At 40.8% G+C, this 25,911-nt stretch overlaps 1 long non-coding RNA gene and 1 pseudogene across 50 annotated transcripts; both read left to right on the forward strand.

Annotated features, from left to right (window-relative positions):
- LOC127931418 (coagulation factor XIII B chain-like) overlaps positions 1-25,911 on the forward strand; it is a 57,580-nt pseudogene that overhangs the window by 3,374 nt on the left and 28,295 nt on the right.
- On the forward strand, positions 2,491-24,619 carry LOC127907654 (uncharacterized). 50 transcript variants are annotated; one of them, XR_008065363.1, is made up of 15 exons: positions 2,491-2,897; positions 3,770-4,074; positions 4,746-4,867; positions 5,173-7,490; positions 7,979-8,039; positions 8,162-8,710; positions 13,204-13,630; positions 14,302-14,362; positions 15,278-15,460; positions 15,583-15,765; positions 19,353-19,840; positions 20,085-20,145; positions 20,207-20,328; positions 21,671-24,383; positions 24,510-24,619. It is a non-coding gene; the product is annotated as an uncharacterized LOC127907654 (long non-coding RNA). The 50 variants fall into 50 exon arrangements; XR_008065396.1 differs by having other exon boundaries at positions 22,220-24,383; XR_008065367.1 differs by having other exon boundaries at positions 20,268-20,328.

The following is a 25,911-nucleotide window of genomic DNA, read 5'->3' on the forward strand; positions in this document are numbered from 1 at the left end:
TAGTAAAGGGTCTGAATAGTAAAGGGTCTGAATAATAAAGGGTCTGAATAATAATGTAATTGTTATACTTTTCAAAAATGGCTAAAAAACAGTTTTTGCTTTGTAATCATAGGGTGCAGATTGATGAGGGAAAAAAACAATACATTTTAGAATAATTGAGAATAAATATGGAAAAAGTCAAGGGGTCTGAATACTTTCTGAATATAGTGTACAAAAATGTGATTGAAAAACTGCTCGTGGCTCTCAATGCAATACAATCATTATATTCTGATGTGCCTTATTTTATTTTAACTGTTTTTTAAACTAGGTAAGAACAAATTCTTACTTTCAATGACTGCCAAGGAACAGTGGGTTAACTGCCTTGTTCAGGGGCAGAACGACTGATTTTATACCTTGTCAGCTCAGGGATTCAATCTTGCAACCTTTCGGTTACTAGTCCAACGCTCTACCCACTAGGCTATGCTGCCGCCCCAAATTGTGAGAACAGTGCGCAACACATCACATCACATCCGGAGGACACTTTGATTCAATTCTGATCTGAGTAATTGTTTGATGTTATTATTTTCTTTTTTTTTACTTCCATTCGAACAACTTAAGTCTATATTTTGCTTGCCCAACTATTTTGATTTTCACTTGTCATGTACAAGCTTTAATGTCGAACCTTGCAATTGGATTGATATTTCCACACAGAGTAACACGTTACACTGTTTTTACAAGATGTGGTGGAAATGGAGGAGCCAAAAGAGTGTATGGAGGAGGGTATTTGTCCATGTCTGTGCTTCACTTGCAGATTACTGTAGTAAACCTGAGGATGCAGACACCAGAATGCTGCTGATTCCTGACCGAGAGAGATATGAAAATGGGGACAAAATAGATTATGGATGCCTTAGCGGCCCAAACAGAGGCTCAAGAGGAAAAGCAACTTGCAAGAACGGAGAGTGGAGTAAGACAATCGAGTGCCAAGATAAGTCTGTAGGACTGTATTTTAAAGTACAGAAAGTACCAGGTATTTACATGAACATATGGTAATTAGACAATTATTAGCTATGAATAATTGATTCATTTGAACCCATACCACTGGGTACCGTTATCTTGGTACAAGGAAGTTACCAGAAAAAAAATCTTCACATTTAAAAATTAATCAGGCAATTCAGTTAAGAACAAATTCTTCTTTAAAATGATGGCCTACCGGGGAACAGTGGGTTAACTGCCTTGTTCAGGGGCAGAATGACAGATTGTTTACTTCTCAGCTCTGGGATTCGATCCAGCAACCTTTCAGTTACTGGCCCAACGCGCTAACCACTAGGCTATCTGCCTCCCCAATTATGTTTTTGTCCCATAAAATAATGTAACGGTAAGTCAAGGGGGGCAAAGTACAACCCACATCCCTCTCCCGGGCCCTTTAATTAAATAAATAAAAATATGTTTTATTCCTTTTGTCTCCCCAATTTCATGGTATCCAATTGGTAGTTATAGTCTTGTCCCATCATTGCAACTCCCGTACGGACTCGGGAGAGACAAAGGTTGAAAGCCGCGCGTCCTCCGAAACACAACCCAGTCAAACCGCACTGCTTCTTGACACAATGTCCACTTAACCTGGAAGCCAGCTGCACCAATGTGTCGGAAGAAACAGCGGAAGCCAACTGTGTCAGCGTGCATGCGCCTGGCCATACTGTGTCAGCGTGCATACGCCTGGCCATACTGTGTCAGCGTGCATACGCCTGGCCATACTGTGTCAGCGTGCATACGCCTGGCCATACTGTGTCAGCGTGCATGCGCCTGGCCATACTGTGTCAGCGTGCATACGCCTGGCCATACTGTGTCAGCGTGCATGCGCCTGGCCATACTGTGTCAGCGTGCATACGCCTGGCCATACTGTGTCAGCGTGCATACGCCTGGCCCACCCAATGTTTTTCCGTAATTGTTTAGTCTCAAAGCAGCATTTGCTAAATGTGCATTGTCATTGCCACCAACAAGAGGAACCAGTTACACACCTGCTGACAGAAATCTGTTCTTGCCTGATGAACGTGTAACGGTGACCTGTGACTCAGGAACTCTTTCTCACGTCAGACTGAAGATACATTAACCTGCAAAGAGGATGGAAAGTGGTCATCTTCTACAGATTGTGAACATATGTTCATACTCAAATCAAAACACATTTTATGTGTCACATGATTGGTAAACAACAGGTGTAGGCTAACAGTGAAATGCTTACTTCTGGGTCATTTTTCAACCATGTAGATTTAAAGATAAAAAGTCAAATGAAAATAGAATGTGACAAATGGAGTACAAAGTTAATAACAAATAATGATAAAACAAGTAAAAAATAACATGGCTCTATACAGGGAGCAATTGTACAAAGTCGACGTGCAGGAATACGTGGTAATTGAGGTAGTTATGTCCACATAGGAAGGGGTAAAGTGACTAGGCAACAGGAGTGATAATACACAATAACAGCAGTATACTGTAGGTAGGGGTAAAGTGACTAGGCAACAGGAGTTATAATACACAATAACAGCAGTATACTGTAGGTAGGGGTAAAGTGACTAGGCAACAGGATTGATAATACACAATAACAGCAGTATACTGTAGGTAGGGGTAAAGTGACTAGGCAACAGGAGTGATAATACACAGTAGCAGCAGTATACTGTAGGTAGGGGTAAAGTGACTAGGCAACAGGAGTGATAATACACAATAACAGCAGTATACTGTAGGTAGGGGTAAAGTGACTAGGCAACAGGAGTGATAATAAACAATAACAGCAGTATACTGTAGGTAGAGGTAAAGTGACTAGGCAACAGGAGTGATAATACACAATAACAGCAGTATACTGTAGGTAGGGGTAAAGTGACTAGGCAACAGGAGTGATAATACACAGTAGCAGCAGTATACTGTAGGTAGGGGTAAAGTGACTAGGCAACAGGAGTGATAATAAACAATAACAGCAGTATACTGTAGGTAGAGGTAAAGTGACTAGGCAACAGGAGTGATAATACACAATAACAGCAGTATACTGTAGGTAGGGGTAAAGTGACTAGGCAACAGGAGTGATAATAAACAATAACAGCAGTATACTGTAGGTAGGGGTAAAGTGACTAGGCAACAGGAGTGATAATAAACAATAACAGCAGTATACTGTAGGTAGAGGTAAAGTGACTAGGCAACAGGAGTGATAATACACAATAACAGCAGTATACTGTAGGTAGGGGTAAAGTGACTAGGCAACAGGAGTGATAATACACAATAACAGCAGTATACTGTAGGTAGGGGTAAAGTGACTAGGCAACAGGAGTGATAATACACAATAACAGCAGTATACTGTAGGTAGGGGTAAAGTGACTAGGCAACAGGAGTGATAATACACAATAACAGCAGTATACTGTAGGTAGGGGTAAAGTGACTAGGCAACAGGAGTGATAATACACAATAACAGCAGTATACTGTAGGTAGGGGTAAAGTGACTAGGCAACAGGGTGATAATACACAATAACAGCAGTATACTGTAGGTAGGGGTAAAGTGACTAGGCAACAGGATTGATAATACACAATAACAGCAGTATACTGTAGGTAGGGGTAAAGTGACTAGGCAACAGGATTGATAATACACAGTAACAGCAGTAATACACAATAACAGCAGTATACTGTAGGTAGGGGTAAAGTGACTAGGCAACAGGATTGATAATACACAATAACAGCAGTATACTGTAGGTAGGGGTAAAGTGACTAGGCAACAGGATTGATAATACACAATAACAGCAGTATACTGTAGGTAGGGGTAAAGTGACTAGGCAACAGGATTGATAATACACAATAACAGCAGTATACTGTAGGTAGGGGTAAAGTGACTAGGCAACAGGATTGATAATACACAATAACAGCAGTATACTGTAGGTAGGGGTAAAGTGACTAGGCAACAGGAGTGATAATACACAATAACAGCAGTATACTGTAGGTAGGGGTAAAGTGACTAGGCAACAGGAGTGATAATACACAATAACAGCAGTATACTGTAGGTAGGGGTAAAGTGACTAGGCAACAGGATTGATAATACACAATAACAGCAGTATACTGTAGGTAGGGGTAAAGTGACTAGGCAACAGGAGTGATAATACACAGTAACAGCAGTATACTGTAGGTAGGGGTAAAGTGACTAGGCAACAGGATTGATAATACACAATAACAGCAGTATACTGTAGGTAGGGGTAAAGTGACTAGGCAACAGGAGTGATAATACACAATAACAGCAGTATACTGTAGGAAGGGGTAAAGTGACTAGGCAACAGGAGTGATAATACACAATAACAGCAGTATACTGTAGGTAGGGGTAAAGTGACTAGGCAACAGGATTGATAATACACAATAACAGCAGTATACTGTAGGTAGGGGTAAAGTGACTAGGCAACAGGATTGATAATACACAGTAGCAGCAGTATACTGTAGGTAGGGGTAAAGTGACTAGGCAACAGGATTGATAATACACAATAACAGCAGTATACTGTAGGTAGGGGTAAAGTGACTAGGCAACAGGATTGATAATACACAATAACAGCAGTATACTGTAGGTAGGGGTAAAGTGACTAGGCAACAGGAGTGATAATACACAATAACAGCAGTATACTGTAGGTAGGGGTAAAGTGACTAGGCAACAGGAGTGATAATACACAATAACAGCAGTATACTGTAGGTAGGGGTAAAGTGACTAGGCAACAGGAGTGATAATACACAATAACAGCAGTATACTGTAGGTAGGGGTAAAGTGACTAGGCAACAGGAGTGATAATACACAATAACAGCAGTATACTGTAGGTAGAGGTAAAGTGACTAGGCAACAGGAGTGATAATACACAATAACAGCAGTATACTGTAGGTAGGGGTAAAGTGACTAGGCAACAGGAGTGATAATACACAGTAACAGCAGTATACTGTAGGTAGGGGTAAAGTGACTAGGCAACAGGAGTGATAATACACAATAACAGCAGTATACTGTAGGTAGGGGTAAAGTGACTAGGCAACAGGGTTGATAATACACAATAACAGCAGTATACTGTAGGTAGGGGTAAAGTGACTAGGCAACAGGATTGATAATACACAATAACAGCAGTATACTGTAGGTAGGGGTAAAGTGACTAGGCAACAGGAGTGATAATACACAATAACAGCAGTATACTGTAGGTAGGGGTAAAGTGACTAGGCAACAGGAGTGATAATACACAATAACAGCAGTATACTGTAGGTAGGGGTAAAGTGACTAGGCAACAGGAGTGATAATACACAATAACAGCAGTATACTGTAGGTAGGGGTAAAGTGACTAGGCAACAGGAGTGATAATACACAATAACAGCAGTATACTGTAGGTAGAGGTAAAGTGACTAGGCAACAGGAGTGATAATACACAATAACAGCAGTATACTGTAGGTAGGGGTAAAGTGACTAGGCAACAGGAGTGATAATACACAATAACAGCAGTATACTGTAGGTAGGGGTAAAGTGACTAGGCAACAGGAGTGATAATACACAATAACAGCAGTATACTGTAGGTAGGGGTAAAGTGACTAGGCAACAGGAGTGATAATACACAATAACAGCAGTATACTGTAGGTAGGGGTAAAGTGACTAGGCAACAGGAGTGATAATACACAGTAGCAGCAGTATACTGTAGGTAGGGGTAAAGTGACTAGGCAACAGGAGTGATAATACACAATAACAGCAGTATACTGTAGGTAGGGGTAAAGTGACTAGGCAACAGGAGTGATAATACACAATAACAGCAGTATACTGTAGGTAGGGGTAAAGTGACTAGGCAACAGGATTGATAATACACAATAACAGCAGTATACTGTAGGTAGGGGTAAAGTGACTAGGCAACAGGAGTGATAATACACAATAACAGCAGTATACTGTAGGTAGGGGTAAAGTGACTAGGCAACAGGATTGATAATACACAATAACAGCAGTATACTGTAGGTAGGGGTAAAGTGACTAGGCAACAGGAGTGATAATACACAATAACAGCAGTATACTGTAGGTAGGGGTAAAGTGACTAGGCAACAGGAGTGATAATACACAATAACAGCAGTATACTGTAGGTAGGGGTAAAGTGACTAGGCAACAGGAGTGATAATACACAATAACAGCAGTATACTGTAGGTAGGGGTAAAGTGACTAGGCAACAGGAGTGATAATACACAATAACAGCAGTATACTGTAGGTAGGGGTAAAGTGACTAGGCAACAGGAGTGATAATACACAATAACAGCAGTATACTGTAGGTAGGGGTAAAGTGACTAGGCAACAGGAGTGATAATACACAATAACAGCAGTATACTGTAGGTAGGGGTAAAGTGACTAGGCAACAGGATTGATAATACACAATAACAGCAGTATACTGTAGGTAGGGGTAAAGTGACTAGGCAACAGGAGTGATAATACACAATAACAGCAGTATACTGTAGGTAGGGGTAAAGTGACTAGGCAACAGGATTGATAATACACAATAACAGCAGTATACTGTAGGTAGGGGTAAAGTGACTAGGCAACAGGAGTGATAATACACAGTAGCAGCAGTATACTGTAGGTAGGGGTAAAGTGACTAGGCAACAGGAGTGATAATACACAATAACAGCAGTATACTGTAGGTAGGGGTAAAGTGACTAGGCAACAGGAGTGATAATACACAGTAGCAGCAGTATACTGTAGGTAGGGGTAAAGTGACTAGGCAACAGGAGTGATAATACACAATAACAGCAGTATACTGTAGGTAGGGGTAAAGTGACTAGGCAACAGGATTGATAATACACAATAACAGCAGTATACTGTAGGTAGGGGTAAAGTGACTAGGCAACAGGAGTGATAATACACAGTAACAGCAGTATACTGTAGGTAGGGGTAAAGTGACTAGGCAACAGGATTGATAATACACAATAACAGCAGTATACTGTAGGTAGGGGTAAAGTGACTAGGCAACAGGATTGATAATACACAATAACAGCAGTATACTGTAGGTAGGGGTAAAGTGACTAGGCAACAGGCTTGATAATACACAATAACAGCAGTATACTGTAGGTAGGGGTAAAGTGACTAGGCAACAGGATTGATAATACACAATAACAGCAGTATACTGTAGGTAGGGGTAAAGTGACTAGGCAACAGGAGTGATAATACACAATAACAGCAGTATACTGTAGGTAGGGGTAAAGTGACTAGGCAACAGGAGTGATAATACACAATAACAGCAGTATACTGTAGGTAGGGGTAAAGTGACTAGGCAACAGGATTGATAATACACAATAACAGCAGTATACTGTAGGTAGGGGTAAAGTGACTAGGCAACAGGATTGATAATACACAATAACAGCAGTATACTGTAGGTAGGGGTAAAGTGACTAGGCAACAGGAGTGATAATACACAATAACAGCAGTATACTGTAGGTAGGGGTAAAGTGACTAGGCAACAGGAGTGATAATACACAGTAGCAGCAGTATACTGTAGGTAGGGGTAAAGTGACTAGGCAACAGGATTGATAATACACAGTAGCAGCAGTATATTGTAGGTAGGGGTAAAGTGACTAGGCAACAGGATTGATAATACACAGTAACAGCAGTATACTGTAGGTAGGGGTAAAGTGACTAGGCAACAGGATTGATAATACACAATAACAGCAGTATACTGTAGGTAGGGGTAAAGTGACTAGGCAACAGGAGTGATAATACACAATAACAGCAGTATACTGTAGGTATGGGTAAAGTGACTAGGCAACAGGAGTGATAATACACAGTAACAGCAGTATACTGTAGGTAGGGGTAAAGTGACTAGGCAACAGGAGTGATAATACACAATAACAGCAGTATACTGTAGGTAGGGGTAAAGTGACTAGGCAACAGGAGTGATAATACACAATAACAGCAGTATACTGTAGGTAGGGGTAAAGTGACTAGGCAACAGGAGTGATAATACACAATAACAGCAGTATACTGTAGGTAGGGGTAAAGTGACTAGGCAACAGGAGTGATAATACACAGTAGCAGCAGTATACTGTAGGTAGGGGTAAAGTGACTAGGCAACAGGAGTGATAATACACAGTAACAGCAGTATACTGTAGGTAGGGGTAAAGTGACTAGGCAACAGGATTGATAATACACAATAACAGCAGTATACTGTAGGTAGGGGTAAAGTGACTAGGCAACAGGATTGATAATACACAGTAGCAGCAGTATACTGTAGGTAGGGGTAAAGTGACTAGGCAACAGGATTGATAATACACAATAACAGCAGTATACTGTAGGTAGGGGTAAAGTGACTAGGCAACAGGATTGATAATACACAATAACAGCAGTATACTGTAGGTAGGGGTAAAGTGACTAGGCAACAGGATTGATAATACACAATAACAGCAGTATACTGTAGGTAGGGGTAAAGTGACTAGGCAACAGGATTGATAATACACAATAACAGCAGTATACTGTAGGTAGGGGTAAAGTGACTAGGCAACAGGATTGATAATACACAATAACAGCAGTATACTGTAGGTAGGGGTAAAGTGACTAGGCAACAGGATTGATAATACACAATAACAGCAGTATACTGTAGGTAGGGGTAAAGTGACTAGGCAACAGGATTGATAATACACAATAACAGCAGTATACTGTAGGTAGGGGTAAAGTGACTAGGCAACAGGATTGATAATACACAATAACAGCAGTATACTGTAGGTAGGGGTAAAGTGACTAGGCAACAGGATTGATAATACACAATAACAGCAGTATATTGTAGGTAGGGGTAAAGTGACTAGGCAACAGGAGTGATAATACACAATAACAGCAGTATACTGTAGGTAGGGGTAAAGTGACTAGGCAACAGGATTGATAATACACAGTAGCAGCAGTATATTGTAGGTAGGGGTAAAGTGACTAGGCAACAGGATTGATAATACACAGTAGCAGCAGTATATTGTAGGTAGGGGTAAAGTGACTAGGCAACAGGATTGATAATACACCATAACAGCAGTATACTGTAGTTTTAGTTTAGTTTAGTTTAGTTTACTTTATTTTTACAGGGACAGTGCACATTAATCAACGTTTCAGTAAAAGTGCCGGTTTTAGCCAGCCGGCTAATTTTCAACCGCAGTCCCTGGGCAGGTTATTAAAAACAATTACAATATAGACAATAGCACCATAGAACAAGCAAGACATAGCAACATAGGACAAGCAAGACATAGCATACAGACAGAGCAACATAGAACAAAAAGCAGCAAAACAAAATTCATAAAAGCAACAAAGTGTTTCCACACCTCACAAGCTACAGACAACAGACAACATGGAAAGCGGCAACACACAGCTAGGGACCATGTTCACAAATCTGATTGACCTTTAGCCAGGTCTTCAAGCATTTTGTGAAAGTGTGATATGTGGTGCAGTTATGTGTGTCTGATGGCAGTGTATTCCAGACATGGGAAGCTCTCACAGAGAATGCAGATTTACTAAAGGTGCTTTTCCTTAGGGGAACTATACAGTCACCTCTCATGGCAGACCTTGTGGATCTGCTGCCATATGTCTGGGTTTTCTGTTTAACAAAAATATTGAGTGGAGGGGGAGCCAGGCCATTAAGGATCTTGAATACAAGACATGCGTCGGTGTATTGCACAAGATTTTCCCAACTCAAGAGCTCATGCTTTCTAAGGATGTGACAATGATGATGGCTATTGGGCTTCCTATCAAGCACTTTGAGAGCCTGTTTGTAGACAGACTGAATAGGTTTTAATGTTGTACAGCAAGCTTGGGCCCAACTAGTCAAGCAGTATGTTAAGTGGGGGAGTATCATAGAATTGAAGTACAGTTTTGCTACCTCTGTAGTCAAACAATTTTGTATAAATCGGAAATTAGCTAGGTTGAATTTGGTTATTTGAATTACCTTTTTCACATGCTTTTTAAAAGAGAGGTTGGAATCAAGTATGATGCCAAGGTACTTAAAATCGGATACCACCTGAGCTTCTCCCTGACACATAGACATCTGGCTCAGTAGCATCTGTTGCCCTCTTTGTGAACAACATGCAAACAGTTTTTTTCACATTGAGATGCAAACACGAGTCACTGAGCCACTTTGTAACCTGGACCATTAGTGAGTTCTTGTGCAGCTTGTTGTTTGCTCTTCGCATGCACATATATCACTGTATCATCTGCATACATTTGAACTTCAGACCCAGTACAGACAGAAGGCAGATCATTAATGTACAGGCTGAACAGGAGGGGCCCCAGTATTGACCCTTGGGGCATGCCCACATCATAGCTATGAGTGGGCGACAGCTCATTGCTCACTCTGACACACTGAGTTCTGCCTTCAAGGTATGATTTCATCCATCTCAGGGCATCAGGGGAAAAGTTGAACTTGGACAATTTTGTGATGAGAATCTCATGGTTAACAGTATCAAAAGCCTTCCTTAGGTCCAGAAACACAGCCCCAACAGCACCCCCTTTGTCCATCTTGGACTTCACATTTTCCAGAAGAAAGCAGTTGGCCGTTTCTGTGGAGTGTTTCGCTCTGAAGCCAAACTGCATGGAGTGTAATGTGAAGGGGCTGTTGTTGAGGTGGGCAATCAGTTGTTCTGCTACACACTTTTCAACAACCTTTGACACCACAGGTAGTATACTAATGGGCCTGTAGTTACTCACGTCAGCAGGGTCGCCTGATTTAAAGATGGCCGTTATTATGGCCGACTTCCATACCCTTGAAACACACCGAGACCAATAGATGTGTTGGTGACCTTAGTAATGGGGCCAATGAGTGACTCTTTGTAGTTTTTAAGAAAGGTAGAGTCCATCCCAAACACATCTTTGGCTTTAGAGTTATTTAGTGAGCTATTCACCTTGTTCACCTTTGACTCAGAAACCTCCCTTATGATGAAGACAGGTTGAGTATCATTCACTAGCACTGTGCCCAAGAAATCAGTGGAGGGGTTCTGTGTCAGTAACCTGACAGAGTCAATAAAGTAGGAATTGAAGGCTGTTGCTATTTCAACTGCATCCTGTGTTAGATTGTTATTCACCATGATTTCTAGTCTTTTTGCAGTGTTACTATGGTCTTTCCCTGTTAACTTTTTAGATTCTCCCATATCAATTTAGAATTTCCCTTTGCTTCACCAATTATGTTAATAAAAAGTTTGCCTTGGCCTGTCTGATTTCTTTTATCACCTTATTTCTCAACATGGTAAACCTACGTCTGTCATGCTCTAATTTAGATTTTGGGGCTATTTTTAGAGCATAATCTGTTCTTTCATCAATTTCCAGATTTCTCCATTTAGCCAAGGAAGAGTGCTCTTTTGGTCAGGTTTGGATTTGATTTTCTTTAGGAAGCCATTTATTGTAGTCTGGATTGTGGATAGAAAAACCTGACTATCAGCTTCCACGTCTGTATAGGACAAGAGATCATTCCAGTTTATTCCCGCAAATTGCTTTTTCAAAATAGTTTAATTCACTCTTAGGTATTCTGAGTTGATCCGGCTTTCTAACAGTAGAGAGGTTAAACCTGCTCTTAGACAGCTTTCTGGCTTTAAGTGTCAGATTATGATCAGACAGCCCAGTAACCATATTGAATGATTTAGTCACTCTCTCTGGTTTATTACTGAACACCAAATCAATCTGTGTTTTAGAGCAACAAGTCACCCTGGTTGGCCCTTTAACTAGCTGTGTAAGGTCAAAGGTATTAGTGATCCGTTTGAGCGTTTTCCTACAACACTTGTAGGTAGGGAGGGGTAAAGTGACTAGGCAACAGGGTTTATAATACACAATAACAGCAGTATACTGTAGGTAGGGGTAAAGTGACTAGGCAACACGATTGATAATAAACAATAACAGCAGTATACTGTAGGTAGGGGTAAAGTGACTAGGCAACAGGATTGATTATACACAATAACAGCAGTATACTGTAGGTAGGGGTAAAGTGACTAGGCAACAGGAGTGATAATACACAGTAGCAGCAGTATACTGTAGGTAGGGGTAAAGTGACTAGGCAACAGGAGTGATAATACACAATAACAGCAGTATACTGTAGGTAGGGGTAAAGTGACTAGGCAACAGGAGTGATAATACACAATAACAGCAGTATACTGTAGGTAGGGGTAAAGTGACTAGGCAACAGGATTGATAATACACAATAACAGCAGTATACTGTAGGTAGGGGTAAAGTGACTAGGCAACAGGAGTGATAATACACAATAACAGCAGTATACTGTAGGTAGGGGTAAAGTGACTAGGCAACAGGATTGATAATACACAATAACAGCAGTATACTGTAGGTAGGGGTAAAGTGACTAGGCAACAGGAGTGATAATACACAATAACAGCAGTATACTGTAGGTAGGGGTAAAGTGACTAGGCAACAGGAGTGATAATACACAATAACAGCAGTATACTGTAGGTAGGGGTAAAGTGACTAGGCAACAGGAGTGATAATACACAATAACAGCAGTATACTGTAGGTAGGGGTAAAGTGACTAGGCAACAGGAGTGATAATACACAATAACAGCAGTATACTGTAGGTAGGGGTAAAGTGACTAGGCAACAGGAGTGATAATACACAATAACAGCAGTATACTGTAGGTAAGGGTAAAGTGACTAGGCAACAGGAGTGATAATACACAATAACAGCAGTATACTGTAGGTAGGGGTAAAGTGACTAGGCAACAGGATTGATAATACACAATAACAGCAGTATACTGTAGGTAGGGGTAAAGTGACTAGGCAACAGGAGTGATAATACACAATAACAGCAGTATACTGTAGGTAGGGGTAAAGTGACTAGGCAACAGGATTGATAATACACAATAACAGAAGTATACTGTAGGTAGGGGTAAAGTGACTAGGCAACAGGAGTGATAATACACAGTAACAGCAGTATACTGTAGGTAGGGGTAAAGTGACTAGGCAACAGGAGTGATAATACACAATAACAGCAGTATACTGTAGGTAGGGGTAAAGTGACTAGGCAACAGGAGTGATAATACACAGTAGCAGCAGTATACTGTAGGTAGGGGTAAAGTGACTAGGCAACAGGAGTGATAATACACAGTAACAGCAGTATACTGTAGGTAGGGGTAAAGTGACTAGGCAACAGGATTGATAATACACAATAACAGCAGTATACTGTAGGTAGGGGTAAAGTGACTAGGCAACAGGATTGATAATACACAGTAACAGCAGTATACTGTAGGTAGGGGTAAAGTGACTAGGCAACAGGATTGATAATACACAATAACAGCAGTATACTGTAGGTAGGGGTAAAGTGACTAGGCAACAGGATTGATAATACACAATAACAGCAGTATACTGTAGGTAGGGGTAAAGTGACTAGGCAACAGGCTTGATAATACACAATAACAGCAGTATACTGTAGGTAGGGGTAAAGTGACTAGGCAACAGGATTGATAATACACAATAACAGCAGTATACTGTAGGTAGGGGTAAAGTGACTAGGCAACAGGAGTGATAATACACAATAACAGCAGTATACTGTAGGTAGGGGTAAAGTGACTAGGCAACAGGAGTGATAATACACAATAACAGCAGTATACTGTAGGTAGGGGTAAAGTGACTAGGCAACAGGATTGATAATACACAATAACAGCAGTATACTGTAGGTAGGGGTAAAGTGACTAGGCAACAGGATTGATAATACACAATAACAGCAGTATATTGTAGGTAGGGGTAAAGTGACTAGGCAACAGGAGTGATAATACACAATAACAGCAGTATACTGTAGGTAGGGGTAAAGTGACTAGGCAACAGGATTGATAATACACAGTAGCAGCAGTATATTGTAGGTAGGGGTAAAGTGACTAGGCAACAGGATTGATAATACACAGTAGCAGCAGTATATTGTAGGTAGGGGTAAAGTGACTAGGCAACAGGATTGATAATACACAGTAGCAGCAGTATACTGTAGGTAGGGGTAAAGTGACTAGGCAACAGGATTGATAATACACAATAACAGCAGTATACTGTAGGTAGGGGTAAAGTGACTAGGCAACAGGAGTGATAATACACAATAACAGCAGTATACTGTAGGTATGGGTAAAGTGACTAGGCAACAGGAGTGATAATACACAGTAACAGCAGTATACTGTAGGTAGGGGTAAAGTGACTAGGCAACAGGAGTGATAATACACAATAACAGCAGTATACTGTAGGTAGGGGTAAAGTGACTAGGCAACAGGAGTGATAATACACAATAACAGCAGTATACTGTAGGTAGGGGTAAAGTGACTAGGCAACAGGAGTGATAATACACAATAACAGCAGTATACTGTAGGTAGGGGTAAAGTGACTAGGCAACAGGATTGATAATACACAATAACAGCAGTATACTGTAGGTAGGGGTAAAGTGACTAGGCAACAGGATTGATAATACACAATAACAGCAGTATATTGTAGGTAGGGGTAAAGTGACTAGGCAACAGGAGTGATAATACACAATAACAGCAGTATACTGTAGGTAGGGGTAAAGTGACTAGGCAACAGGATTGATAATACACAGTAGCAGCAGTATATTGTAGGTAGGGGTAAAGTGACTAGGCAACAGGATTGATAATACACAGTAGCAGCAGTATATTGTAGGTAGGGGTAAAGTGACTAGGCAACAGGATTGATAATACACAGTAGCAGCAGTATACTGTAGGTAGGGGTAAAGTGACTAGGCAACAGGATTGATAATACACAATAACAGCAGTATACTGTAGGTAGGGGTAAAGTGACTAGGCAACAGGAGTGATAATACACAATAACAGCAGTATACTGTAGGTATGGGTAAAGTGACTAGGCAACAGGAGTGATAATACACAGTAACAGCAGTATACTGTAGGTAGGGGTAAAGTGACTAGGCAACAGGAGTGATAATACACAATAACAGCAGTATACTGTAGGTAGGGGTAAAGTGACTAGGCAACAGGAGTGATAATACACAATAACAGCAGTATACTGTAGGTAGGGGTAAAGTGACTAGGCAACAGGAGTGATAATACACAATAACAGCAGTATACTGTAGGTAGGGGTAAAGTGACTAGGCAACAGGAGTGATAATACACAGTAGCAGCAGTATACTGTAGGTAGGGGTAAAGTGACTAGGCAACAGGAGTGATAATACACAGTAACAGCAGTATACTGTAGGTAGGGGTAAAGTGACTAGGCAACAGGATTGATAATACACAATAACAGCAGTATACTGTAGGTAGGGGTAAAGTGACTAGGCAACAGGATTGATAATACACAGTAGCAGCAGTATACTGTAGGTAGGGGTAAAGTGACTAGGCAACAGGATTGATAATACACAATAACAGCAGTATACTGTAGGTAGGGGTAAAGTGACTAGGCAACAGGCTTGATAATACACAATAACAGCAGTATACTGTAGGTAGGGGTAAAGTGACTAGGCAACAGGATTGATAATACACAATAACAGCAGTATACTGTAGGTAGGGGTAAAGTGACTAGGCAACAGGATTGATAATACACAATAACAGCAGTATACTGTAGGTAGGGGTAAAGTGACTAGGCAACAGGATTGATAATACACAGTAGCAGCAGTATACTGTAGGTAGGGGTAAAGTGACTAGGCAACAGGATTGATAATACACAATAACAGCAGTATACTGTAGGTAGGGGTAAAGTGACTAGGCAACAGGATTGATAATACACAATAACAGCAGTATACTGTAGGTAGGGGTAAAGTGACTAGGCAACAGGATTGATAATACACAATAACAGCAGTATACTGTAGGTAGGGGTAAAGTGACTAGGCAACAGGAGTGATAATACACAATAACAGCAGTATATTGTAGGTAGGGGTAAAGTGACTAGGCAACAGGAGTGATAATACACAATAACAGCAGTATACTGTAGGTAGGGGTAAAGTGACTAGGCAACAGGATTGATAATACACAGTAGCAGCAGTATATTGTAGGTAGGGGTAAAGTGACTAGGCAACAGGATTGATAATACACAGTAGCAGCAGTATATTGTAGGTAGGGGTAAAGTGACTAGGCAACAGGATTGATAATACACCATAACAGCAGTATACTGTAGTTTTAGTTTAGTTTAGTTTAGTTTACTTTATTTTTACAGGGACAGTGCACATTAATCAACGTTTCAGTAAAAGTGCCGGTTTTAGCCAGCCGGCTAATTTTCAACCGCAGTCCCTGGGCAGGTTATTAAAAACAATTACAATATAGACAATAGCACCATAGAACAAGCAAGACATAGCAACATAGGACAAGCAAGACATAGCATACAGACAGAGCAACATAGAACAAAAAGCAGCAAAACAAAATTCATAAAAGCAACAAAGTGTTTCCACACCTCACAAGCTACAGACAACAGACAACATGGAAAGCGGCAACACACAGCTAGGGACCATGTTCACAAATCTGATTGACCTTTAGCCAGGTCTTCAAGCATTTTGTGAAAGTGTGATATGTGGTGCAGTTATGTGTGTCTGATGGCAGTGTATTCCAGACATGGGAAGCTCTCACAGAGAATGCAGATTTACTAAAGGTGCTTTTCCTTAGGGAACTATACAGTCACCTCTCATGGCAGACCTTGTGGATCTGCTGCCATATGTCTGGGTTTTCTGTTTAACAAAAATATTGAGTGGAGGGGGAGCCAGGCCATTAAGGATCTTGAATACAAGACATGCGTCGGTGTATTGCACAAGATTTTCCCAACTCAAGAGCTCATGCTTTCTAAGGATGTGACAATGATGATGGCTATTGGGCTTCCTATCAAGCACTTTGAGAGCCTGTTTGTAGACAGACTGAATAGGTTTTAATGTTGTACAGCAAGCTTGGGCCCAACTAGTCAAGCAGTATGTTAAGTGGGGGAGTATCATAGAATTGAAGTACAGTTTTGCTACCTCTGTAGTCAAACAATTTTGTATAAATCGGAAATTAGCTAGGTTGAATTTGGTTATTTGAATTACCTTTTTCACATGCTTTTTAAAAGAGAGGTTGGAATCAAGTATGATGCCAAGGTACTTAAAATCGGATACCACCTGGAGCTTCTCCCCTGACACATAGACATCTGGCTCAGTAGCATCTGTTGCCCTCTTTGTGAACAACATGCAAACAGTTTTTTTCACATTGAGATGCAAACACGAGTCACTGAGCCACTTTGTAACCTGGACCATTACAGTAGTGAGTTCTTGTGCAGCTTGTTGTTTGCTCTTCGCATGCACATATATCACTGTATCATCTGCATACATTTGAACTTCAGACCCAGTACAGACAGAAGGCAGATCATTAATGTACAGGCTGAACAGGAGGGGCCCCAGTATTGACCCTTGGGGCATGCCCACATCATAGCTATGAGTGGGCGACAGCTCATTGCTCACTCTGACACACTGAGTTCTGCCTTCAAGGTATGATTTCATCCATCTCAGGGCATCAGGGGAAAAGTTGAACTTGGACAATTTTGTGATGAGAATCTCATGGTTAACAGTATCAAAAGCCTTCCTTAGGTCCAGAAACACAGCCCCAACAGCACCCCCTTTGTCCATCTTGGACTTCACATTTTCCAGAAGAAAGCAGTTGGCCGTTTCTGTGGAGTGTTTCGCTCTGAAGCCAAACTGCATGGAGTGTAATGTGAAGGGGCTGTTGTTGAGGTGGGCAATCAGTTGTTCTGCTACACACTTTTCAACAACCTTTGACACCACAGGTAGTATACTAATGGGCCTGTAGTTACTCACGTCAGCAGGGTCGCCTGATTTAAAGATGGCCGTTATTATGGCCGACTTCCATACCCTTGGAAACACACCGAGACCAATAGATGTGTTGGTGACCTTAGTAATGGGGCCAATGAGTGACTCTTTGTAGTTTTTAAGAAAGGTAGAGTCCATCCCAAACACATCTTTGGCTTTAGAGTTATTTAGTGAGCTATTCACCTTGTTCACCTTTGACTCAGAAACCTCCCTTATGATGAAGACAGGTTGAGTATCATTCACTAGCACTGTGCCCAAGAAATCAGTGGAGGGGTTCTGTGTCAGTAACCTGACAGAGTCAATAAAGTAGGAATTGAAGGCTGTTGCTATTTCAACTGCATCCTGTGTTAGATTGTTATTCACCATGATTTCTAGTCTTTTTGCAGTGTTACTATGGTCTTTCCCTGTTAACTTTTTTAGATTCTCCCATATCAATTTAGAATTTCCCTTTGCTTCACCAATTATGTTAATAAAAAAGTTTGCCTTGGCCTGTCTGATTTCTTTTATCACCTTATTTCTCAACATGGTAAACCTACGTCTGTCATGCTCTAATTTAGATTTTGGGGCTATTTTTAGAGCATAATCTCGTTCTTTCATCAATTTCCAGATTTCTCCATTTAGCCAAGGAAGAGTGCTCTTTTGGTCAGGTTTGGATTTGATTTTCTTTAGGAAGCCATTTATTGTAGTCTGGATTGTGGATAGAAAAACCTGACTATCAGCTTCCACGTCTGTATAGGACAAGAGATCATTCCAGTTTATTCCCGCAATTGCTTTTTCAAAATAGTTTAATTCACTCTTAGGTATTCTGAGTTGATCCGGCTTTCTAACAGTAGAGAGGTTAAACCTGCTCTTAGACAGCTTTCTGGCTTTAAGTGTCAGATTATGATCAGACAGCCCAGTAACCATATTGAATGATTTAGTCACTCTCTCTGGTTTATTACTGAACACCAAATCAATCTGTGTTTTAGAGCAACAAGTCACCCTGGTTGGCCCTTTAACTAGCTGTGTAAGGTCAAAGGTATTAGTGATCCGTTTGAGCGTTTTCCTACAACACTTGTAGGTAGGGAGGGGTAAAGTGACTAGGCAACAGGGTTTATAATACACAATAACAGCAGTATACTGTAGGTAGGGGTAAAGTGACTAGGCAACACGATTGATAATAAACAATAACAGCAGTATACTGTAGGTAGGGGTAAAGTGACTAGGCAACAGGATTGATTATACACAATAACAGCAGTATACTGTAGGTAGGGGTAAAGTGACTAGGCAACAGGATTGATAATACACAATAACAGCAGTATACTGTAGGTAGAGGTAAAGTGACTACGCAACAGGATTGATAATACACAATAACAGCAGTATACTGTAGGTAGGGGTAAAGTGACTAGGCAACAGGATTGATAATACACAATAACAGCAGTATACTGTAGGTAGAGGTAAAGTGACTAGGCAACAGGATTGATAATACACAATAACAGCAGTATACTGTAGGTAGAGGTAAAGTGACTAGGCAACAGGATTGATAATACACAATAACAGCAGTATACTGTAGGTAGAGGTAAAGTGACTAGGCAACAGGAATGATAATACACAATAACAGCAGTATACTGTAGGTAGGGGTAAAGTGACTAGGCAACAGGAGTGATAATACACAATAACAGCAGTATACTGTAGGTAGAGGTAAAGTGACTAGGCAACAGGATTGATAATACACAATAACAGCAGTATACTGTAGGTAGGGGTAAAGTGACTAGGCAACAGGAGTGATAATACACAGTAGCAGCAGTATACTGTAGGTAGGGGTAAAGTGACTAGGCAACAGGATTGATAATACACAATAACAGCAGTATACTGTAGGTAGGGGTAAAGTGACTAGGCAACAGGAGTGATAATACACAATAACAGCAGTATACTGTAGGTAGAGGTAAAGTGACTAGGCAACAGGAGTGATAATACACAATAACAGCAGTATACTGTAGGTAGAGGTAAAGTGACTAGGCAACAGGAGTGATAATACACAATAACAGCAGTATACTGTAGGTAGGGGTAAAGTGACTAGGCAACAGGAGTGATAATACACAATAACAGCAGTATACTGTAGGTAGAGGTAAAGTGACTAGGCAACAGGATTGATAATACACAATAACAGCAGTATACTGTAGGTAGAGGTAAAGTGACTAGGCAACAGGATTGATAATACACAATAACAGCAGTATACTGTAGGTAGAGGTAAAGTGACAAGGCAACAGGATTGATAATACACAATAACAGCAGTATACTGTAGGTAGAGGTAAAGTGACTAGGCAACAGGATTGATAATACACAATAACAGCAGTATACTGTAGGTAGAGGTAAAGTGACTAGGCAACAGGAGTGATAATACACAATAACAGCAGTATACTGTAGGTAGAGGTAAAGTGACTAGGCAACAGGATTGATAATACACAATAACAGCAGTATACTGTAGGTAGAGGTAAAGTGACTAGGCAACAGGATTGATAATACACAATAACAGCAGTATACTGTAGGTAGAGGTAAAGTGACAAGGCAACAGGATTGATAATACACAATAACAGCAGTATACTGTAGGTAGAGGTAAAGTGACTAGGCAACAGGATTGATAATACACAATAACAGCAGTATACTGTAGGTAGAGGTAAAGTGACTAGGCAACAGGAGTGATAATACACAATAACAGCAGTATACTGTAGGTAGAGGTAAAGTGACTAGGCAACAGGATTGATAATACACAATAACAGCAGTATACTGTAGGTAGAGGTAAAGTGACTAGGCAACAGGATTGATAATACACAATAACAGCAGTATACTGTAGGTAGAGGTAAAGTGACTAGGCAACAGGAGTGATAATACACAATAACAGCAGTATACTGTAGGTAGGGGTAAAGTGACTAGGCAACGGGAGTGATAATACACAATAACAGCAGTATACTGTAGGTAGGGGTAAAGTGACTAGGCAACAGGAGTGATAATACACAATAACAGCAGTATACTGTAGGTAGGGGTAAAGTGACTAGGCAACAGGAGTGATAATACACAATAACAGCAGTATACTGTAGGTAGAGGTAAAGTGACTAGGCAACAGGATTGATAATACACAATAACAGCAGTATACTGTAGGTAGGGGTAAAGTGACTAGGCAACAGGATTGATAATACACAATAACAGCAGTATACTGTAGGTAGGGGTAAAGTGACTAGGCAACAGGAGTGATAATACACAATAACAGCAGTATACTGTAGGTAGGGGTAAAGTGACTAGGCAACAGGAGTGATAATACACAATAACAGCAGTATACTGTAGGTAGGGGTAAAGTGACTAGGCAACAGGAGTGATAATACACAATAACAGCAGTATACTGTAGGTAGGGGTAAAGTGACTAGGCAACAGGAGTGATAATACACAATAACAGCAGTATACTGTAGGTAGGGGTAAAGTGACTAGGCAACAGGAGTGATAATACACAATAACAGCAGTATACTGTAGGTAGGGGTAAAGTGACTAGGCAACAGGAGTGATAATACACAATAACAGCAGTATACTGTAGGTAGGGGTAAAGTGACTAGGCAACAGGAGTGATAATACACAATAACAGCAGTATACTGTAGGTAGGGGTAAAGTGACTAGGCAACAGGAGTGATAATACACAATAACAGCAGTATACTGTAGGTAGAGGTAAAGTGACTAGGCAACAGGAGTGATAAAACACAATAACAGCAGTATACTGTAGGTAGGGGTAAAGTGACTAGGCAACAGGATTGATAATACACAATAACAGCAGTATACTGTAGGTAGGGGTAAAGTGACTAGGCAACAGGATTGATAATACACAATAACAGCAGTATACTGTAGGTAGGGGTAAAGTGACTAGGCAACAGGAGTGATAATACACAATAACAGCAGTATACTGTAGGTAGGGGTAAAGTGACTAGGCAACAGGATTGATAATACACAATAACAGCAGTATACTGTAGGTAGGGGTAAAGTGACTAGGCAACAGGAGTGATAATACACAATAACAGCAGTATACTGTAGGTAGGGGTAAAGTGACTAGGCAACAGGAGTGATAATACACAATAACAGCAGTATACTGTAGGTAGGGGTAAAGTGACTAGGCAACAGGAGTGATAATACACAGTAGCAGCAGTATACTGTAGGTAGAGGTAAAGTGACTAGGCAACAGGAGTGATAATACACAATAACAGCAGTATACTGTAGGTAGAGGTAAAGTGACTAGGCAACAGGAGTGATAATACACAATAACAGCAGTATACTGTAGGTAGGGGTAAAGTGACTAGGCAACAGGAGTGATAATACACAATAACAGCAGTATACTGTAGGTAGAGGTAAAGTGACTAGGCAACAGGAGTGATAATACACAATAACAGCAGTATACTGTAGGTAGGGGTAAAGTGACTAGGCAACAGGAGTGATAATACACAATAACAGCAGTATACTGTAGGTAGGGGTAAAGTGACTAGGCAACAGGATTGATAATACACAATAACAGCAGTATACTGTAGGTAGGGGTAAAGTGACTAGGCAACAGGGCTGATAATACACAGAAGCAGCAGTGTATGTGGTGAGTGTGAAAGTGTGTGTTATCACTTGAACTTGCGGTAGCAGAGAGAACAGTCTATGGCTTGGGTGGCTGGAGACTTTGACACATTTTTGGACCTTCCTCTCTGATGTACAGGGCCATACTCACCACCCTCTGTAGTGCCTTGCTGTTGGGTGCCATGCAGTTTCCACACCAAGCGGTGATGCAGTCAGTCAAGATGCTCTGAATGGTGCAGCTGTTAAACTTTTTGAGGATCTGAGGGCCCATGCCAAATCCTTTCCTGTAGTTCACAATAAGTTTGTTTGTCTTGCTCACATTGAGGTGGAGGTTGTTGTCCTGGCACCACACTGCCAGGTCTCTGACCTCCTCCCTATAGGCTGTCTCATCATCATCGGTGATTATTGCCTACCCTTACAACCTGGGGGCGGCCCCTCTCCGGAAGTCCAGGATCCAGTTGCAGAGGGAGGTGTTCAGTCCCAGGGACCTTAGCGTAGTGATGAGCTTGGAGGGCACTATGTTGTTGAACGCTGAGCTATAGTCAATGAACAGTATTCTCACATAGGTGTTCCTTTTGTCCAGGTGGGAAAGGGCAGGCATCTGTTGATCTGTTGGGGTGGTATTTGAATTGGAGCGGGTCCAGGGTTTCTGAGATGATGGTGTTCATGTGAGCCATGATCAGCCTTTCAAAGCATTTCATGGCTACAAATGTGGGCGTTACGAGAAGGTAGTCATTTAGGCAGGTTACCTTGTCGTTCTTGGGCACAGTGGTCTGCTTGAAACCAGAAGTATGTGGACAACTGCTCGTCAAACATCACATTCCAAAATTGTGAAATGTCACGCCATGATCTGTTTCACATGTCCTTGTGCTTGTCTCCACCCCCTCCAGGTGTCACTCATGTGACACCTCTGTGCCAGTTCATCTTGTTTGCCAAGTCAACCAGCGTTTATCTCCTAGCTCCTATTTTTTCCCTCCTCTGTTTTTTCCAAGTCCTCCTGGTTTTGACCCTGTCCTGACACCAAACCCGCCTGTCTGACCATTCTTCCTGCCCCGACCTCGAGCCTGCCTAACACCTTGTACTGTTTGGAGACGGACATGGTTACTGAACCCCTGCCTGTCCTGACCTCGAGACTGTCTAACGCCCTGTACTGTTTGGACTCTGACCTGGTTTATGAACTCTCGCCTGTACCCGATCTGCCTTTTGCCTACCCCTTGGGTTATAATAGTTATTGGAGCTCAACCATCTGCCTCCTGTGTCTGCATATGAGTCTCGACTTGTGCCCTTATATTAATATGGTGTTGGTCCCCCCTTTGCTGCTATAACAGCCTCCACTCTTCTGGGAAGGTTTTCCACTAGATGTTGGTAAATTGCTGCAGGGTATTGCTTCCATTCAGCCACAAGAGCATTAATGAGGTCAGGCACTGATGTTGGGCGATTAGGTCTGGCTCGCAATCGGTATTCTCTGATTGAGAACCATACTTCAGTAGCCCTTTTTTCCACCTGTCTTTGTGGGAAGTTGACTTTGTTTAGGGCACATAGCCTTTAGCTTCACGGTTTGTTTTTGTAGTGTTTATTGTTTTGTTCGGTGTCATTTTTATTAATAAAAGAAAATGTACGTTCACCACGCTGCACCTTGGTCCTCTTCTTACAACAGCCGTGACAGGTACTGTATTCTCATGGTACTGTATTATGTTACTGTATCTTGGTACTGTATTAACATGGTACTGTATTAACATGGTATTGTATCATCATGGTATTGTATTATCATGCTACTGTATTGTCATGGTATTGTATTATCATGCTACTGTATTGTCATGGTATTGTATTATCATGGTACTGTATCATTGTAATGTATTTACATGGTACGGGATTATGATCCCTGTTTAATCTAGCAAGCTGTCCTGGTCCTCCTCCCATTACTAATGGAGATTTCACCAAGGAAAAGAGAGATGTTGAAGGTGTAATTATAGAGGTGTCCTACCAATGCAGCAGACAGTTTACACTGAGTTTCACAGGCAGCATCAGATGTCTGAATGGAAAATGGCAGAGTCCTCCAAAGTGTTTACGTAAGTACATTATTTTCAACTGGTCTGAACATGGTGTTAATATCTACATGTCAAGTGTATATAAATGCATGAATATGTACTGCACACTAAGTTAATGAAAAAATGACTGGGTTTCATTTCCATCAGGGCCTTGTGAGATTTCCACTTTTGATGCAGAGTACAATCTACAGAATTTACCCAAGAAAGATAAGATTGCGCACGGTGAAAAAAAGACTCTTCATTGCAAAGAGGGATATTACCATCAATACAAGAGATTTCGACCGAATATAGACGAAATTGAGGTGAAGTGTGATGATGGAGAGTTACAGTATGGAGAACACATATGTAAGTTCATGTCATGTAAAGGAACACCCATCAGTGTAAGATAGTCATTCTCTCAACATTAAGAGTTTAACATCATCTAATATATGGAATGCATAAGTCCAGGATGCCCTGTGAGCTATCTACTGTAGATTAATACAATAGAAATGGATAGTATTCTCATTTTGATCTAAACCTTTTTTTATGAAAATCAATCCACCTGTTTGATCATATTCAATGTAAACACATCAGTTACGTTTGCTCACTTTGTATAGTCTAGTCAGTGTCTTACAGAGTAATTGGTGGATACCAACACAATGTGGGCACTACAAGCATGTGAGAAAGTGAAGGAAAACACATCCTTACCAGTCTGAGCTGATGAAGCATCCACATTCACCCATACCACCAGACACAGCAGAGTCAGAGATGATTTTTGTTTTAGACTCCGTCTCTCACAGTTGAAGTGTAGCTATGATAAAAATGATAAAAATTAGAGACATCTAAATGCTTTGTAAGTAGGAAAATCTGCAAAATCGGCAGTGTATCAAATACTTGTTCTCCCCACTGTATATATGTGAATATGTATGCATACGTGTATGTATATGATTTCCCCAAAAATGATATGTGGGATTGGAAATGATGCAGACTATTATATTGATGAAAGCAGCAATCTTTCTGCAATATTAAGCTGATCCAACCCTTACATTTATTTTTTATTTTTTTAAAGAACAGTTCTTGTGAAAATACCCAAAATGTAGGAACTGTGTTGGTTCAGTCTATTAATAATAGGACACAATACAACTCATTTTAATTTGAATGATTTTAATTTGTAGTATTTTTAAGACCACTATATTAGATATCAGAATAAATAACTTGTGTTCTCGGTCTTCCACTATTGTTCAGCTACATGAGATAGAGACATTTCTACAGTAATCTGATGTGCTTAAATTAAGAGCTAAATAAGCATTGAGTGGTACAGGTATCACTGTAGTTAGAATGTGGATAAGATCAAAACCTGGACTAACATAACCCTTACTGTACATAAACCTTGTTCACTGTATATTGACATGGCTAATGTTTGTTCCAGCAAGCAAGTGCCTCCTTTTCCCGTCAAGCCATGTTTTCTAGGGGCAAAAGGGGAGAGACACAATCTATTTCTGCACCTTGGGAGTATGTCTGTACTGCCATGGCTCACCGTAGCCCCATATTAGCCAGCCAACTTGACGAA

The sequence above is a fragment of the Oncorhynchus keta genome, chromosome 1, assembly GCF_023373465.1.
Source record: "Oncorhynchus keta strain PuntledgeMale-10-30-2019 chromosome 1, Oket_V2, whole genome shotgun sequence".
In the NCBI taxonomy this organism is placed as follows: domain Eukaryota; kingdom Metazoa; phylum Chordata; class Actinopteri; order Salmoniformes; family Salmonidae; genus Oncorhynchus; species Oncorhynchus keta.